Source organism: Natator depressus, chromosome 5 (genome assembly GCF_965152275.1).
Source record: "Natator depressus isolate rNatDep1 chromosome 5, rNatDep2.hap1, whole genome shotgun sequence".
In the NCBI taxonomy this organism is placed as follows: Eukaryota; Metazoa; Chordata; order Testudines; family Cheloniidae; genus Natator; species Natator depressus.
Genome location: NC_134238.1, coordinates 107,388,304 through 107,405,823, shown reverse-complemented (window position 1 = coordinate 107,405,823; position 17,520 = coordinate 107,388,304). Strand labels below are relative to the sequence as shown.

The following is a 17,520-nucleotide window of genomic DNA, read 5'->3' as shown; positions in this document are numbered from 1 at the left end:
GTACATTTAGCCATTGACAATTTAAGATCTTTGCACTTAATATTTTCCAAAAACATAATGAGTGCTGTACAAACATAATATTGTCCTCTATCTCAAAGAAATCTCAATGTAAATAGACATAATTCAGACAAAGGACTGAAATAAAAGGATGCAACACATTTATCTTATGTCTATATTACTGCTTCACTTTTCTTATAACTTTATGAAAACCTAGTCTATCTTCTATGTTTTCATTATCTAGTAAAATTAACCTTTAACATCTGCAGTTTTGACCCTCATTCATATGCTTTGCCATCATCTTCGCTTTTCCTTGAGCTGAACAGTTCTTGAATCATTGACAAACTTTTTTCCCCTTTCTCTAGGGCAGTTAGAGATCCATGTCTTTTACTCCCAGATTCAAATGAATTTTTTCTGGAAATTTGGAAGCTCTTGTTTTTTAATTATTATGAAAATTAGATTAAATTAAAAATTGCGGAAAAGTCAAATCTCATGGTCCCACCCAAATTTGTGCCAAAGCCTGATATAGACTAGCACATACAGCTGGCCTTGATTCTCCCTTCCACCCCTCACCCCCCAGTCCTCCTCCTTTAGGAGCTTGTACAGAATTCTCTTTAATTATAGTAATTTTATCTGTCTCTCATCCTATGTACCATTCCCTCAGTTTCACCTAAACGTATGGCCATAAAAATACCCTGTAGATTACCTTTAGATTGTCTTTGGGAGGAAGTACAGTAGCATGCATGTCTAGAATCCAACCTCTTAGAAATAAGCCATGCCCATAGAGAAAGTTCCCTAATCATTAGTTTTCTATAGCAGTTTGTGATATGAAACACTGGGTTGTGGCATAGTTGAATGTCAAAAATGTAGGGTGGTTTAGTTTTTAAATTATCTGAAATAATGATCAGAAAGGAAAAAGTGGGAAAGGAAGACTTAAAATGATATGAATTTTAGTAAAGGATTTTGAAAAGAATTCTTAAATTTGTCAGTGGCTCTTAATTTTAGAGGTGCCAGTAGGGAGAAACATAATTTACTGGTATCAGTTATTGTCCCTCTTTTGTCTCTCCTTTCCCCACCCAAAGCTGGATATTACTAATCCGTGATCCTACCAAAGCTGCTCTGAACGGTATTACTGGAGTAATAGATTAAAGGCCAGAAGTGTTTAAAGAAGTTAGAAGGTTATCCTTGTAATCTCAGAAGTGTGGTTAATGTTTCAGTTATACCTGCACTTGTGTTTATCTGTCAGTGGATAAAGCACTGGGAAGCAGCTGGAGATGAGGGGGACGGGGAAGACCCTAAATACAGGTCTTGTCTAAGATACTTAGGAAAGTCCATGCCTGCTGGGAGGGGGAATCCTCAAACTTTCCCAGGGGGTGCTGCAAAAGTAGATGGTCAAGCATACCTGTAAGCAGTTTAAGCTTTTTCTTATGTTTGGTACCTGGACTGTTCACGGTCAAGTAGAAAATCAATCATTAAAAAGACATTCTAAAACATTACAAGTCCATGAAAGTCAAGTTTATAAGTAAAGTTTTAAAAGGAAGTGATATTAACTAAATAAGCACATTAGAAAATGACAGCTGGCTTGGACTTTTGTCCAATTCAGAGAAACCATATTTGGCTCATGAATCCTAAAAGAGGAACCAAGTTAAACAATTCGAAAAACAAACAATTTAAGCTGGCGTTATTTATGTCTGAAGTTATACCATTTGAGCTTTCTGCATTTTTTTTTTTAAAAGAACAATTGCACAAAAGATATGCTTGTTGCTTCATCTACTAAGAAAAATTTTTAGGGCTGTCGATTAATCACAGTTAACACAAGCAATTAACTGAAAAAATTAATCGTGATAATTGCGGTTTTAATCGCACTGTTAAACAATAGAATACCAATTGAAATTTATTAAATATTTTGGATGTTTTTCTACATTTTCATATATATTGTATTGTAACTGAAATCAAAGTGTATACTATTTTTAATCTAAATATTTGCATATAAATTGTAAACAAAATAAATGGTATTTTTCAGTTCACCTCATACAAATATTGTAGTGCAATCTCTTTGTCGTGAAAGAGCAATTTACAAATGTAGAATTTTTTTTTGTTACATAACTGCACTCAAAAATGAAATAACGTACAACTTCAGAGCCTACAAGGCCACTCAGTCCTACTTGTTCAGCCAATCGCTAAGACAAACAAGTTTACATTTACAGAGATAATGCTGCCCTCTTCTTAATTACAGTGTCACCAGAAAGTGAAAACAGGCATTTGCATGGCACTTTTGTAGCTGGCTTTTTGTAGCATGGTATTTACATGCCAGATATGCTAAACATGCGCAAACCCCTTCATGCTTCGGCCATCGTTCTAGAGGACATGCTGATGATGCTCGTTTAAAAAAATCTGTTAATTAAATTTGTGATTGAAATCCTTAGGGGAGAATTGTATGTCCCCTGCTCTGTTTTACCCGCATTCTGCCACATATTTCATATTATAGCAGTCTTGGATGATAACTCAGCACATGTTGTTCATTTTAAGAACACTTTCACTGCAGATTTGACAAAACACAAAGGTACCAATGTGAGATTTCTAAAGATAGCTACAGCACTCAATCCAAGGTTTAAGAATCTGAAGTACCTTCCAAAATCTGAGAGGCATGAGGTGTGGAGCATGCTCTCAGAAGTCTTAAAAGCAACACTCTGATGTGGAAACTACAGAACCCAAACCACCAAAAAAGAAAGCTGCTTTGGATTGTTATTGAGTAGAACCTGTCCATCAGCATGGACATTTGTCCCCTGGAATGGTAGTTGAAGAATGAAAGACATATGAATCTTTAGCGCATCTGGCACGTAAATATCTTGCGACACTGGCTACAACAATGCCATGTGGATGCCTGTTCTCACTTTCAGGTGACATTGTAAACAAGAAGCGGGCACCATTATCTCCTGCAAATGTAAACAAGCTTGTTTGAACGATTGGCTGAAGTAGGACTGAGTGACCTTGTAGGCTCTGAAGTTTTACATTGTTTTGTTTTTGAGTGCAGTTACGTAACAAAAAAAATTTGACATTTGTAAATTGCACTTTCACAACAAAGAGATTGCACACAGTACTTGTATGAGGTGAATTGAAAAATACTATTTCTTTTGGTTTTTACAATGCAAATACTTGTAATCAAAAATAAATATAAAATGGGCACTTTACACATTGTATTCTGTGTTGTAAATGAAATCAATATATTTGAAAACGAAGAAAATATCCAAAAATATTTAAATAAATGGTATTCTATTGTTTAACAGTGCGATTAATCATGCTTAATTTTTTTAATTGCTTGACAGCCATAAAATTTTCCTATATCTTGGCTATAAACTTGCCCCTAAAATAGGTACCTTTTTAAAAATAGTGTGTGTGTGCGGCTTCTGTAAAATAACGGTGAAATGTGCAGAAACACACAGAACAAAGTTTTATAATCCCAGAGTTCACAATCCAAACTTCGATAGGGCCTATGTTTTTATTCAGCATAGTATCATTTTGTGGTGTCAGGCTGCCACAAGGGGAAAAAACCAGTTCAAGGCCTGGTCTGCACTGGGGTTGGGGATCGATCTAAGTTATGCAACTTCAGCTACGTGAATAACGTAGCTGAAGTTGACGTACTTAAACCTACTCACCACTGTGTCTTCACTACGGTGAGTCGACTGCTGCTGCTCCCACATCAACTCTGCGTGCACCTCTCGCGGCGGTGGAGTTCAGGAGTCGATGGGAGACGCGATAAATCGACCCCCGCTGGATCGATTGCTGCCTGCTGATCCGGCGTGTAGTATAGACATACCCCAAGAGAAGAAATGCATCTGAAAGGACTGCATGCATTGAGGCATGCTCACAATCAGACATAACAAAGTACTTGTGCATGTGCAAGTGAGGAGCTTTGTTCATCCTTTGCAATGGGGAGCACCTTTTATATAACAGGTTTTATTTAAACTTGATCAATATGAAGAGTCTGTTTTGGAGTAAAAACTATATATGCCTGGGGGATCTTCCCTGGAAAATATCAAAATACCCCATGCAATTTCCTGAATGTTGGAAGATGAAGATCTTTGAGGAGAGAGGTTTAGACACTCACACAAGTATTAACTTATCTGCCATTTAACTTTGGTCTGTCTCTGTTTTTATTGCCTTTTTTTTTTTTTTTTTTTAATGTGCACCAAAGCACCGACTACATTTGTTAACTTCCATCAGAGATGTACATCAAACATGCCAAATACCACTACTAGATGGTTAAATTTTAAAAATATCAAAGCGGGTCCCCCTTTCCTTGTGCCTAAGAATATGGAGCTCCTGTGCTCATCTCCATTCCAAAACTAGATGTCTCTAGCTTCTCCTTCCACTATTTTATCCTCTGAATTTTAAATCAAACATTAGTGTGTGTTTCATTGTAATATTTTGATACTGAACTTTCTAAACAGATATCTTTACTTGCTATGTCTCCTGAGTTTTCTTTTCTTATTAATTCTTTAATTCACTTCCCTGTTTTCATTTCTCCTACCATCTGCCTTTCTGTTTCTCTTGGTGTTTCAGTTTTTCCTTTAATTAACTTTTTATTTCCTTTTTTTCCCATCTTAAATTTCTCTGAAAGAGGGTGCTAGGTCCTTTTGGGCATATGTTCAGCCCAGCATGTCTGGTATGGACCTTACCACTTCAAACCTGTGAATTCTGTGAGAAGTAGTCCAGAGGGGTGAATGAGGAGCAATAATTTGACCTACGGGAAATAGGCTATAAAAGATTTTTTATTTCAGGAAAGATTCAGCAGACTGGGAGACCTATAGGGAGCAGAAGGTGTTTGGGTAGGCTCTCCTTTCCCTGCCCTTTCACTTCTCCTAAGTTACTCCTCTTGAACTCATTCCTCCCCATCTGCTCTGGAGTACCACAGAGGAGAAAGAGCTGATGGATGTTTTGTTACCTCTGGATTTTAGCTAGGCCTGTCTTTTCTTGTTGGGGCAGAGACTGGAATTTTAATTATGAAAAGGGCAAACCAATGCAGAGTTAAACTTCTAGAGTCTGGAGGCACACTGAAAGAGTATGTCACACCTCAGTAAATTGAATTTTACTTATCTTGCTATGGTGTTCTCTCTAAAATATAAAAATAGCCAGTATTAACATTTAAATTGTCAACAATTTCACTGTTGATCCTAGCAAAAAAAAATATAAAAATCTATTTGTGCAGCATTAAAGGTGCCTCAGAAGAGGAAGATTAAGAGGATTTAATTCTTCTTTGTCCTGGTGACATTCCTTTCTTTTTGGAGGGAAATCATGTTTCCTCATAGTTAATAAAGTACAATTTCCAATCAAATCAAAGTTCCAATAATTAATTATTTTGCAGGAAATCCTCAGCATTTCATGGGAGCAGTCTCAGAATGGAGTAATTTTTAGTAATTGGGGAAGAGATGGAAAATGAGTCAAGGGTAGGTGGTCCAGATGTGTTTGCAGAGTGTATAAGGCCTTTGTAAGAAGGTTCTGGAGGCATACCTCCCTTACTAGTATTTTTTAAACACCTGGCAATTGCTGCAATACGGAGGGATCTAAAGGGTAATAAAAAGCTCTTCAGGAATATCTTTATGAACCAAGTTCTCTTTCCCCTATTTCTCCTAAAATAGAGTCAGGCTTGGTCTGTACTAAGAATTTATGTCCGTATAACTACGTCACTCCACACCCCTGAGCGATGTAGTTATAGTGATCTAATTCCAGGTGTAGACAGCGCTATATCAACGGGAGGGCTTCTGTTGACGTAGCTACTGCCTCTCCCGGAAGAAACCTTCCTATCAGCATAGATAGTTTCTTCACTAGAGCACTACAGCGGTGCAGCTGCATCATTGTAAGTGTAGACAAGCCCTTAGTTTCTCCCCCTTCCTCAAAACATTAGATTACTCCTTCCCAAATCATTCTTGTTTTCCCCAGCTGCTCTTGCCAGACTTCCACTCTTGGTTTTACCCAGCAATTCCATCTTGCATTTCTGGCTTCTCACCACCAAGATTCCTGTCTGAGGGAGTCTCTTTTCTGACTTGGATTGGATTGGAGTGGCAAGTTGGGCTTCTGGCCAGAGAAGAAGCATGGAAGGTTGGCAAGTTGCTGCTAGTTTCTGGAGTGGAGCAAAAAGAAAAGGAGTACTTGTGGCACCTTAGAGACTAACCAGTTTATTTGAGCATGAGCTTTCGTGAGCTACAGCTCACTTCATCGGATGCATAGTGGAGCAGACTCAGTTACTCAACAAAACTTCCTCATTACCCACTGCCTGTTGCAGGTCCATCCTGAGCTCAGGAGGCTTCACCTGTCTGTGTCCGCTCATAGTGGTCCCATGCTTCCTTTGCTGGTTGCTTGACTGGAGAAGAATCAAATCTGAGCTAACAAGCAGGGCTGTGGTTGACTGGAGACCCTGGATTGTAGTGTAAAGCAGCTGACAGCAGATGGCTGCATTGTGTACTGCAGTGAGTCAGATCACCATCAGCAGTCTAAAGAAGCCTTCACTGATCACTTCCAAACAGTGCATCAATGCATTTGCACAGGGACTAATCAGGGGTTCTCAAACTGGCGGTCGGGACCCCTCTGGGGGTTGTGAGGTTATTACCTGGGGGGTCGCGAGCTGTCAGCCTCCACCCCAAACCCCACTTTACCTCCAGCATTTATAATGGTGTTAAATATATAAAAAAGTGTTTTTAATTGATTAGGGGGTATCACACTCAGAGGCTTGCTATGTGAAAGGGGTCACCAATACAAAAGTTTGAGAACCACTGGACTAGGTGCTGAATGGCCCTGCAATCGGTCAGTCTGAGGAGCCAGTTAGTCAGGGAAATGGTGAAATGGCCCGGTTTGGGCCTGGAGACTGTTGTTTTGGGGAAAATGATACATAATATTTAGGGCTGTTGATTAATTGCAGTTAACTCATGCGATTAACTCAAAAATTAATTGCGATTAATTGCACTGTTAAACAATAGAATACCAATTGAAATTTATTAAATATTTTTGGATGTTTTTCTACATTTTCAAATATAAGGATTGTAGAATCAAGTCAGTTGTCTGGCTTCTAGCTGTTAAGGCCAGAGGGACCATTTTGATCAACTAGTCTGACCTCCTGTATAACACAGGCCATAGAACTTCCCCAAAATAATTCCTTTTGAACCAGAGCAAAATTAACTTTTAAAAAAAGTCCAATCTTGATTTTAAAAGAGCAAATTATTAACAGCTTTTGGTAAGTAGTTGACTTGGCTCTGAAGGCAAGATTAGGAAACTATTGTAAGGAAATATTCCCGAGATTGTCTATAGATGCTTTCCCCAAACTTTTAAAAGCTGAGTGCCCTCTTCAGGAAGATGAAACCAGTTGCTCATTCCCCCTTCTCTGCATAGCCCTGCCATATGTTAAAGGCTTACGTGCCTTAATTTATACATTTTACACACTGCTCTACCTGGCCTCTGACTTTTTCCAATGAGCCCTCCACCACTTCGGGAAATGTTTGTGTAGACCTTTATAGCTATGTTCTCTCTCTTCTTATGTGTTTTGAACAGCAAAATAATTATTTACTTTTAAAATATTGTCATTGGCATTAAAGTTAGCACCCACTGAAATGAACGAGGAAGTTCACACCTCAGAGCTATAGTGTCTGGCTGACTCTCTGCAAACTCAAAGAGCATTGGTGATACTCAGGCTATGTCTACACTGCAGTTTGTCTGCATAATTTATGTTGCTCAGGGGTGTGAATAAACCATCCCCCAGAGTGACAAAAATCACACCGACATAAGTGCTGGTATGGACAGTGTTATGTCCCATCTCTCCCATCATCTTAGAGTGGCTACTGTAGGCTCTGTCTACACTAGCACTTTTGTCGGTAAAACGTTTGTCAGTCAGGGCTGTGAAAAAGCCACATGCCTGACTGACAAAAGTTTCACCGATAAAAGCGCTGGGGTGGACAGTGCTATGCTGGAGGGAGACGCTCTCCTGCCAACATAGCTACCACCGCTCGTTAGGGGTGGTTTAATTATGCCAGCGGGAGAGCTCTACACAGGAGACCTTACAACGGCACAGTTGCAGTGGTACAGCTGTGCTGCTGTAAGGTCCATAGTACAGACATAGCCTTAGAGAGCTCTAGTGTAGCCATGCCCTCACTTTGTTTTGAAGTTTTCTTTGCAGCCATAACAGTTAGTCAATCTCTTTAAAAAATGAAAGCTGAGACTAGGGGGAATGATTTGGAGATCTGTCCATGTCCCTTGGCTTGTACTTTGTGTCCCACCATTTGGGCACTCTTCACACTTTTGGGAAATACTGGTCTGTAGTTGTGATGTGGTAGACAAACCACACTCAGGCCATTTGTGGTGTAGGAGGTATCCCAGTCATCCATAGGCCTCTCCCCTTTTGAACTCTTGAAGCAACTGTGCCGGATTTTGATCCTGTGCAGAGGATGTGGAAAGAAAAGGGACTGTCTTTTTGTTCTGTATTTGTACAGCTCCTAGTACAGTGGGGCCCTGGTTCTTGATGGGGCTCCAGGTACTACAGAACTACTACTGTTACTTATAGGGTCTCTGAGACTAAAATGTTGTACAGTATGTGCCTACCCTTAAAGAAAGGCTCAAAGCCTCAGGCACATGCATAAGGGAAAATCTTCTTAATGCCCAGTGGGCCCAGCAGCATGCATATAACAAAGGGGCCCACTGCTGAGTGTTTAACCCTGCAGATCAGGTGCTCACATTACTCTCTCAAATGGAGTCCAAACTTTTGGTCTGACAGTGAGCCCTATGAAATTACATACCAAGTAGGACTGGTAAATTACAAGATTAGGCAATTTACCAAGAAGAAAACTAACAAATGTATCATGTTAATTTCTTAAAGCCATAGAAGTCACCAGAGGTTTTGTTCATTGCTGCATATTCTCCAGAACCAGAGGTAGGGCTGCAGATATCCGGAACCCCCTCTACAAGATCTGTATCTGTTGGGGACCATCTCATGCTGGATCTTACAAAGGGATATTGGCATATCACATTGGAGACCTAGTGGAAAAAAACAGCTTTTGCCACTCCCTACAGACTGTATCAGTGCTGAACCATGCTGTTTTCATGGGCCCTCTGTGACTTTTCAATGGCTGACGGACTGGGTCCTCCATCCCCTGGGCCATTATGCCGTGGCCTCCCTGGATGATGTAGTTATTTATGATTGGGGTTGGTAGGACCACCTGAAACAGGTAGCTGCCATCCTCCAGTTCTTAGAAGATGCTGGGTTAACAGCAATCCCTAAAAAGTGCTGCTTAAGCAAGCATGGGATGAGGTGCCTGTGTTGGTGAAAGGCCAAGTTTTGATCACTTGTGGATAAGATCCAGGCCTCGAGAGCCTGCCTTGCCCCAACCTTGAAGAAACAGGTACAACATTCCTGGGGCTGGCAGAATACTATTGTAGATTTGTACCATGGTTATCTTTCATTCCAGCCACTCATGGATCTGCTTAAGGACAGCGGCTCTAGAAAGGTTCACTGGATGAGGGCCTGTGAAAAATCCTTCCAGACTCTTAAGTCCCAACTATGTGGGGAACCTATTCTGTACAGCCCATACTTCACCAAGGAATTTATCCTCCAAACTGCTGCCTCTAAACTCTGATTGGGAGCTGTCTCATCATAGTTTGTCAATGGAGGGAGCACCCAGTCCTCCCCCTTAGCTGAAAACTGTTCCCCTGAGAGATAGTGTATTTGGTTTCGAAAAAAGGCTTGGTGGCAAAATGGCTGTAGATGTGCTCTGATACTCCCTTCTTCGGAATGTGTTTACCCTGGTCATGGATCATGCCCTGTAGTGGCTGAGCACCAAGAAGGACACCAACCCATGGTTCATGCTGTGGTACCTGTTTTTTTCCTCCTGAGATGGGAGCTGATCGACTAGTACCCCAGGCATGATCCTGAGTGGGAGGTTGTGTGATGGCTTAGACAAATCCCCTGCTGAGCAAGAGTGGGTTAACAAGGGCTTGTGGGCCCAATCAACCCACCCCAGTTTATCTGCAGTAGGTGTCAGGAGTGGAGAGAGTAGTTAGATTGCTTGGTGGCTGATCCAGAAGGAGAGGAGACCTCCAGGCTTCTTTCACAGAGCTAAAAGTGGTTGCAGCCAGGAACCTGAGACAGCTTGGTCGGCCTCCTGGTGGATGGAAAAACTGAGTGTCGGGAGACTGCCTGGCTGACCATTTATTTGAAGACAGGCCTTGAAGGAAAGGGCAAGGTCCTGCTGAAGGCTTGTCAGACAACCCTCTTTTTTTTTTTTTTTCTTGTGTTTTGGGACTTTGATACCCTGGAAGGAATGAACTGGAGAGTGTCTTAGCCAGAAAGCTAAGGCTCTCCAGCGCCAGACTTTGCTAGAGGTGGTGGTCGCCTTCAGAAACCCAGGATAGGATGAGTAGTGCCATGTTGGGCTGCAAGGGAACACCCCAGAGGCCAACCCTTCCACAATAGTGTATTGTCTAAAGTTGGAGCGCACTTTTTTTTCTAAACTGGCATTGTCCTTGAAGACAGTTGCTGAGAATTATGTTAATCTGTTAGATTTTTTTTTTTGCCTTCACTGCGAGAATCATATTACTACATGGGGGAGAGCTCTCTGGCGCGTTCTCCTTTTTCAAAGAAATAGTCTTTGCAAGAAAGAGAGAGAGAGCACCAAAGCCCCTATCTGGCAAGAGCAGTAGTTAAGAAGTGAATTGGTCTCTGGGATTTAGCCTTTCCATGAGAAAGCAGTCTTTCCTCCCTTATTGGCAGGAATTTGGTTGGAGGAGGGTCCTGTGCCTTCCACCATGCCCTAAGAATGATTCTTTTGAAGAAAGTTCCAAAGTTATTCACCTGTCGCAAGAGTAGTGGTCTTCAGTGTGTGTGCAGGATTAGCCACACTCAACCCAACTGGAGAGATTTCAGAGGGTTTTTTTCAGCTGGTACTGGTCTGCTCTGACAGGGAACCAGCCTCTTGAGATGAGCTCCCAAAGAGCTGCAGGTTTTTTGTTTTGTTTTTTGTTCTTTTCTGGTTTTCTTGCTGCTGACTGCTACTGTCTTTCATTGACCTTGTTAGGACATCTGTGGCGGTTCAATGACAAGACAGAACACAGCTTTTAGCAAGCAAGCGGCTGGTCTCTGCTAACAGGCTTCTGCCTGTCAGCTTTCCACCTTCCCCTTTATTCTCTCTCTCCCCCCACGCATTACATTCTCCAACAGATAAAAGGAATGCACTGGCTTTGTTTAACATTCTTATTTACCAATTTCTATCTACCGCATTCCTTGCTCTCGGGCCTTGAGCCCAGTCCTGAGAGGCTTCCCACGGTTCATGTAATCTTGGCGAGATTCCAAGGTTGATGCCCTTGAAAGGAACTGTGTGTGAACAAGTCCAGCACAACACTCTGGGTGTGCCCTGAATGTTGCCAACCGCATAAACCTTGTATGAATCCTACATCCCCTCCTTTTTTGTTTATTTGTGCTCGGCCATCTCATGGTAGCCATCAATTTGCATTTGCAAGCCAATTAACTCCCGGACAGACAAGGTCATAACTCGTGGAGCCTGCCAGGGCGGGTCTCGACAAAGCCTTAACAAAGAGGGAATACATTGTACACAGCAGCAGCAAAAAATAAGCTTAAGAAGGTAAAGTGTGATTGGCCGGGCCCCAATTAGCCATGCTAGAGTACTGGGAAGAGAGGTTCGAGTAAGCGGTGAGCATCATCTCATTCCCAATTTCCTCAGGGTGATGACATACTGAAATAAGGCATGTACCTAACAATTCTTCAGCTGCTACAAAATCAAATAAACAAAAGTGGGTAACATTTGCTATTGAAGCCAATCTTTCCCATAGGTTATATGTCATTCGGGCCCGTAACGGAGAAAGCGCTCCCGAGTCAACCCCTGCAGGAAATAGCAGGCACAAAAGGCATACAATCAATAGAGAATTAGCAGTAATTTGGGCGAGAATCGCCACAAACAAAGTCTCAGGAGTCTCTGGCTGTTGGTTTGCTGCCAGTCTTCGTTGAGCCGCGGCGACCAATGCGTTTACTGCTCCCCATGTCACGGGCTGGCTTGGGATGCTACATCTCCTCCGTCTCCGTCCCGCCGTTGTCGACCCGGGAGGCACCGCGTTCTCCTCCAAGGTCAGCTGAAACTCCGGTATGGGGTTCGACAGCCCCTGGTGCCACACGATGCTGTTTCAGTGCCGGTCGCACACACCAGGCCGGAACCCACAACGGTCCTGCAGGGAGAAACACAGCAGCATATCCCCGACCCCAAGTAATTAAAGGCACTGGGCCCAACCATTGCGGATCGGGCAGCTGTTGGTAATAGACATGCGGTCTTTCCGTTTGTGAGAATGCCGATCCGCGGGGGTCTGCTGATCTGCGTTCAGCGTTAAATTATTTAAAGTAAACAAAAGGATATGCATTTGTTGCTGAATGTCTCCTAAGGTTCGGAGACGCAGCTCCCCTTGTTTTAATTGTTTGTCAAGCAAGGTTTTTAGTGTGCGATTTGCACGTTCAACAATAGCTTGGCCTGTGGAATTATAAGGGATCCCGTGTTTGAGACGGACGTCCCATTGGGCACAAAAGGTGGAGAGGGCTGTGGAGCAATAGGCTGGGGCATTATCCGTTTTTATCTGGCTCGGGTGACCCATAACAGAAAAACAGGCTAGCAAATGGTGAATAACTTTGGGAGTGGCTTCCCCACGCTGTGGGGTTGCCCAAAGGAATCCCGAATAGGTATCAATGAAAACATGTAAAAACAAATAGGGGCGGAAATGTGGCACGTGAGTGACATCCATTTGCCACAGCTGATTCGCTGCGGTACCTCTAGGGTTAACGGCATAAGAAAAGGTAGGGGCAGCAGCGGCACAGTGGGGGCAGGAACAAACAATGGAACGTGCATGATCAGCAGGAATATGAAACTGTCGGGCCAAGACAGAGGCAAACTGATGAAAAAAGGAATGGCTTTCGATGGGGTCAGACAAAAGGGAATTTACCTGACCAAGTAACGCGCGATCAGCGCGCGCATTGCCTTCAATGAGTAGCCCAGGCAGAGGGGTATGACTGCAAATATGAGCAACAAAATAAGGGAAATTACAAGTGGTGATGAGATACTGTAAGGACAGAAACAGGCGAAGGAGGTCCGCATCGACCTGAGGGGTAATGAGGGCAAGGGGGTAAATAATCAATTACCTGATAAACATAATGCGTGTCCACAATCAAATTAAAGGGACAATCAGCAAAAAATTGAAAGGCCAAAATAACAGCAGCTAATTCCAAGGACTAGTAAAGCTCTCCAAGCGCTGTGCATGCAAATATTGTTGTACAAGTGAATGAAGCGCTTTCAGCTTTTCTAGAGGGAGCGGCCACTGGTCAATCCATACGGGCTCTAAGGATTGCCATACCAATGGTAATGCGGATGGCAAGGTGGGTGAGGGAGGATTTTGGGCCATTATATATTAATATCGAGGGTGGTGTCCAGCTTTGTAAGTAAATCACGGCCCCAAATATTGAGATGGACAGGGAGTACAAAAGGGCGGATTGTAGCAAGGGCACAGCCTCCTGGTTTAGAGACAGTGACCCAAGACAAACTTTGGCGCCCGGGTTTGCTACCCCCGATCTCCCACAACTCTTTAGAAGGAACTGTTGGCCAACCGACCGACCACTCCGGATCACGAATGACCGTAACGTCAGCTCCAGTGTCCACCAACCCTGTAAAAGGAACATTATTTAAGAGAAGTGTTAACTGAGGTTTCGAGGGGTGGACCGACATTGTCAGAGCAACAAGTGGAGAGGACGTGTTGTGAGATGGCGACTGAGCCAGTGTCGATCCAAAGCCGCCTCCGCCCCGGGTTCGATCCTCTGCGGCTGGCACCTGATAAGGGACTAAAATCAATTGTGCAATTGACCGTCCACGCGGGAGTGACTGCGGAAGATGGGTCCACACCTGAACCTTAATAACGCCGGTGTAATCGGCGTCAGTGACCCCTGGGATGACAAAAAAACCCTGTTTCCCAGCATGTGAGCGAGGGAGAACCAAACCCACAAATCCGGCAGGGAGAGGTCCCGTCACCTGCGTAGGTATGGCGCAGACCTCCCCCGGCAACTGAAAATCAGCGTCTTTCTGCATAATCAAATCAAGCCCTGCACTTCCGGCAGTCGCCGCCCTCATGGATTCTATGGATTGTAAGGCAGAGGAACAGTTGTCTGAGTGGGAAACACCCCTGTTTGGCCCTGGGTTCGGTGGGGACCTGTCGTGCGGTTTCCCAACCCGCTACGACACTGATTAGCCCAGTGATAGCCCTTCCGACACTTGGGGCACTTCTTTGAGGGGCGGGCGGGCGCCGTCGATGAGCGGCACTCCCGCTGAAAGTGACCCTCCTTACCACAGCGGTAACAACGCTTCCCCTCCTTCCTGCTTTTCCGCAGGGCGGCGGCCAGAACCCCAGCTTTATGTGCTTGGGTTCCGATGTTTTGGCACGCCCGCAGCATGTCCGACAGCTCTAGAATTCCAGAGGCTTGTGCAGCCTGGAGAGCACGGCGGCAATCCTCGTTCGCATTTTCAACTGCCATTTTTAACAGGATCTCCTGAGCTGCCGCAGGGTTATCCACCTGTCGGAGGATAGCCTCCTGCAATCTGTTGGTAAAATCCATAAAGGACTCTGATGCACCCTGACGGATACTGGCAAAGCTTTTGGTAGGCCTGCCCGAATCCGGGACCTTCCGGAAAGCATGCTGGGCGCAGGTGGAAATAATGGGGAAGACGGCCTGAGGGAGTTGAGACTGCAGCTGCACGGTAGCAAACTGGCCCTCCCCTGCCAACTGCTCATAAATGATACCTTGCTCTCTATATACCTGGGCTTGGCGTTCCGCTATCTGCCGATACTCACTAAGCCAAATAACATACTGACTAGGTGTCAGCATCATGCGCAACAGTGCCTTCCAATCTTCAGGGATCAGGGAGTACCCACTACCTAGCCCTTCAATGAGACCACGCACATACGTGCTAGTCAGGCCGAACTCACGAATCGCTTTCTTTACCTCTCTGATCACCGAGTAAGGCAAACTGACCCAGTTTGCAACCTGGTTGCCCTGGCCATCATCCTGCCAGGTCACAGGACAAACTGAGACCAGATCAGCCAGCTCCTCTGCTGTAAGATCTGAGCGAGTCCTCGCTGCGTGAACCATTTGTTGCACCAGCGAAAGCCCCTGAGCAGATGCGGACGACCCCCCGGGGGGCCCCGGAGCATGGGGCCCCACGAGCGGAGGGCGATCACACACCAGCTCCGGTGGGGAAGGCCAGGGAGGCGGTGGTAATAGAGGCACTGGGGGCGAAGCAGGGGGAGGGATGGTTGCAGGAGCGGACGGGGGTGGCGGGATCAGCATCCCCTCTGTTGGCGCGGGAGAGGGCCTTTCCAAGGCGACACACTGTGTCGCATCGCTAGGAGGGGGGATGGCTGCAGGAGCGGACGGGCGTGGCGAGATCACCAGCCTCGCGAGGGAGGGCCTGTCCGAGGCGACACGCTGTATCGCGTCGCGGCAGAGGTGCCAGGCATGTAAAGCCTGCACGGACGCCCGAGGCTCTTTGTGCAATGTCTGGCCCAGCCGCTCCCAGTCCGCTAGCTTAAGGGTTCCGGCTTCAGGGTACCACGGGCATTGGGCACTCACCTCCTGTAGCAGGAGAGTGAGTTCTCGAGTGGGGCAATCATGCTGAGCCTTACGCAGCAAATACTGTAGCTCATTGCGGTGTTGCACTTGCAAAGCAGAGAGGGAGCTTCCCATACTTACCACAACGAAAAATACTCACCGGGATCCACGAAGCAGATGAGTGACGCGTCTGAAACCCTTGCGGGCGAGGTGAATGCTGAGGGCCCCACGTTTGGGCGCCAGTTGTGGCGGTTCAATGACAAGACAGAACACAGCTTTTAGCAAGCAAGCGGCTGGTCTCTGCTAACAGGCTTCTGCCTGTCAGCTTTCCACCTTCCCCTTTATTCTCTCTCTCCCCCCGCGCATTACATTCTCCAACAGATAAAAGGAATACACTGGCTTTGTTTAACATTCTTATTTACCAATTTCTATCTACCGCATTCCTTGCTCTCGGGCCTTGAGCCCAGTCCTGAGAGGCTTCCCATGGTTCATGTCATCTTGGCGAGATTCCAAGGTTGATGCCCTTGAAAGGAACTGTGTGTGCACAAGTCCAGCACAACATTCTGGTTGTGCCCTGAATGTTGCCAACCGCATAAACCTTGTATGAATCCTACAGACATCAGTAATGATGTCTGATCTAGTATATTTTACCCGTCTTTGTGTGTGCTATTGGTTTGTTGTTTTGTTTTTGTCTTTAGTTTTTGGCCATATGAGGAGGAGTTGTTATCATCACATCAGATTTTTGAGAAAAATTCAGAGTAATATATACTGTATATTTTATTTAACAGTTTATAACCTCAGAGTGATTTTGTTTGTTTTAGGGCCATGTAGAATAGGGCAAAATAAAATATGAAGCCTGTTACTGTTAGTCAAACTGTAAATTGCTACAAGCTGTCTTGTACATTTTACTAAAAGCAAATGCAGACTGCTTTTGCATTGGTGTACTTCCTTTTTGTCTAGTTCTTCTTTTTTTAAGGAAACCTTTTTAATGTGTTTTTTAAGGTCACTTTTTAAGGTACCTAGTTGTTCAAGTGAGAAACACTGAGGTAACTTTTTTTTTGGTCCCTTTAAATGTAAATCCTTTTGTATTTCTCTTGTTTCCATTTTCTCCTTGCAGTTAGGCAGTGATGGATTAGAATTAGGCTGCAGTACAGATTGGGAAAATCTCCCAGCATCCTCTTCCTGCAGAGGCATCAGCAACTAGCATTGACTGTAGCTGCTGCCACTCTAATTGACATTTCTTTTAAATTCTGATATGGAGAGCTCCTGTGATGCCAGCTGCTGTCTTGTGAACTTTATCTTTTTTTTTCTTTTGCTTGATAACTAATTAATGAGAACCTCATGGGTACCGAGAAATAAAACAGAGAAAATTGAATATTCTCTGTGCTTTTTTGCTAGCTATTTGCTAGCTTTTCTGTCTGGTAGAAAAGAGAGACTTATCCTTGCATTGGGAGGACTACATTTATTCACCTGAAGTTATCTGCTGATTTCATCCTGTAAGTACATTGACTCCATATAGTAATCCCGGAAATCATGATTGCAGTAATCATATTTGTGGATGTTTATCTGGGGAAACCTGCCTTTGTAGAAATGTACTCTATTGAAAACATCTATAGCTTAGATGGAGTTTGTTCTACATGCTGACTGTACATTCAAAGGGGGAAAATGTATTCAGAATGATTTATGAAGTAATTGTTTTTCCTCCGTACTTAGCAGTGGTGAACATTGCTTCTAGTGAATATGAGTTTCCCTGCTGATGTCAATGATTAATCAGCTAGAATGCTGTAGGTTGCAGAATACTGCAAGGTGTGCATTTTGGGATGCTCCTTTTGAAATTGGCAAGATAAAGATATCATCAGTGTTATGGTGGCTTATTGCATTTGCTGATATTTTTC

The 17,520-nt window shown here is 44.0% G+C and overlaps 1 protein-coding gene across 2 annotated transcripts in view; it reads left to right on the top strand.

The window, feature by feature from the left end:
- Positions 1-17,520, top strand: part of TTC39B (tetratricopeptide repeat domain 39B) — a 144,010-nt gene that overhangs the window by 56,010 nt on the left and 70,480 nt on the right. The window contains exon 1 of one of the 2 annotated variants that reach the window (XM_074953431.1): positions 16,921-17,121. The exons of the other annotated variant lie outside the window; for it this stretch is intronic. The gene's annotated coding sequence lies outside the window, so the exon portion shown is untranslated. Of the gene's footprint in view, positions 1-16,920; positions 17,122-17,520 lie in introns of those variants that run through there. 2 annotated transcript variants of the gene reach the window in all.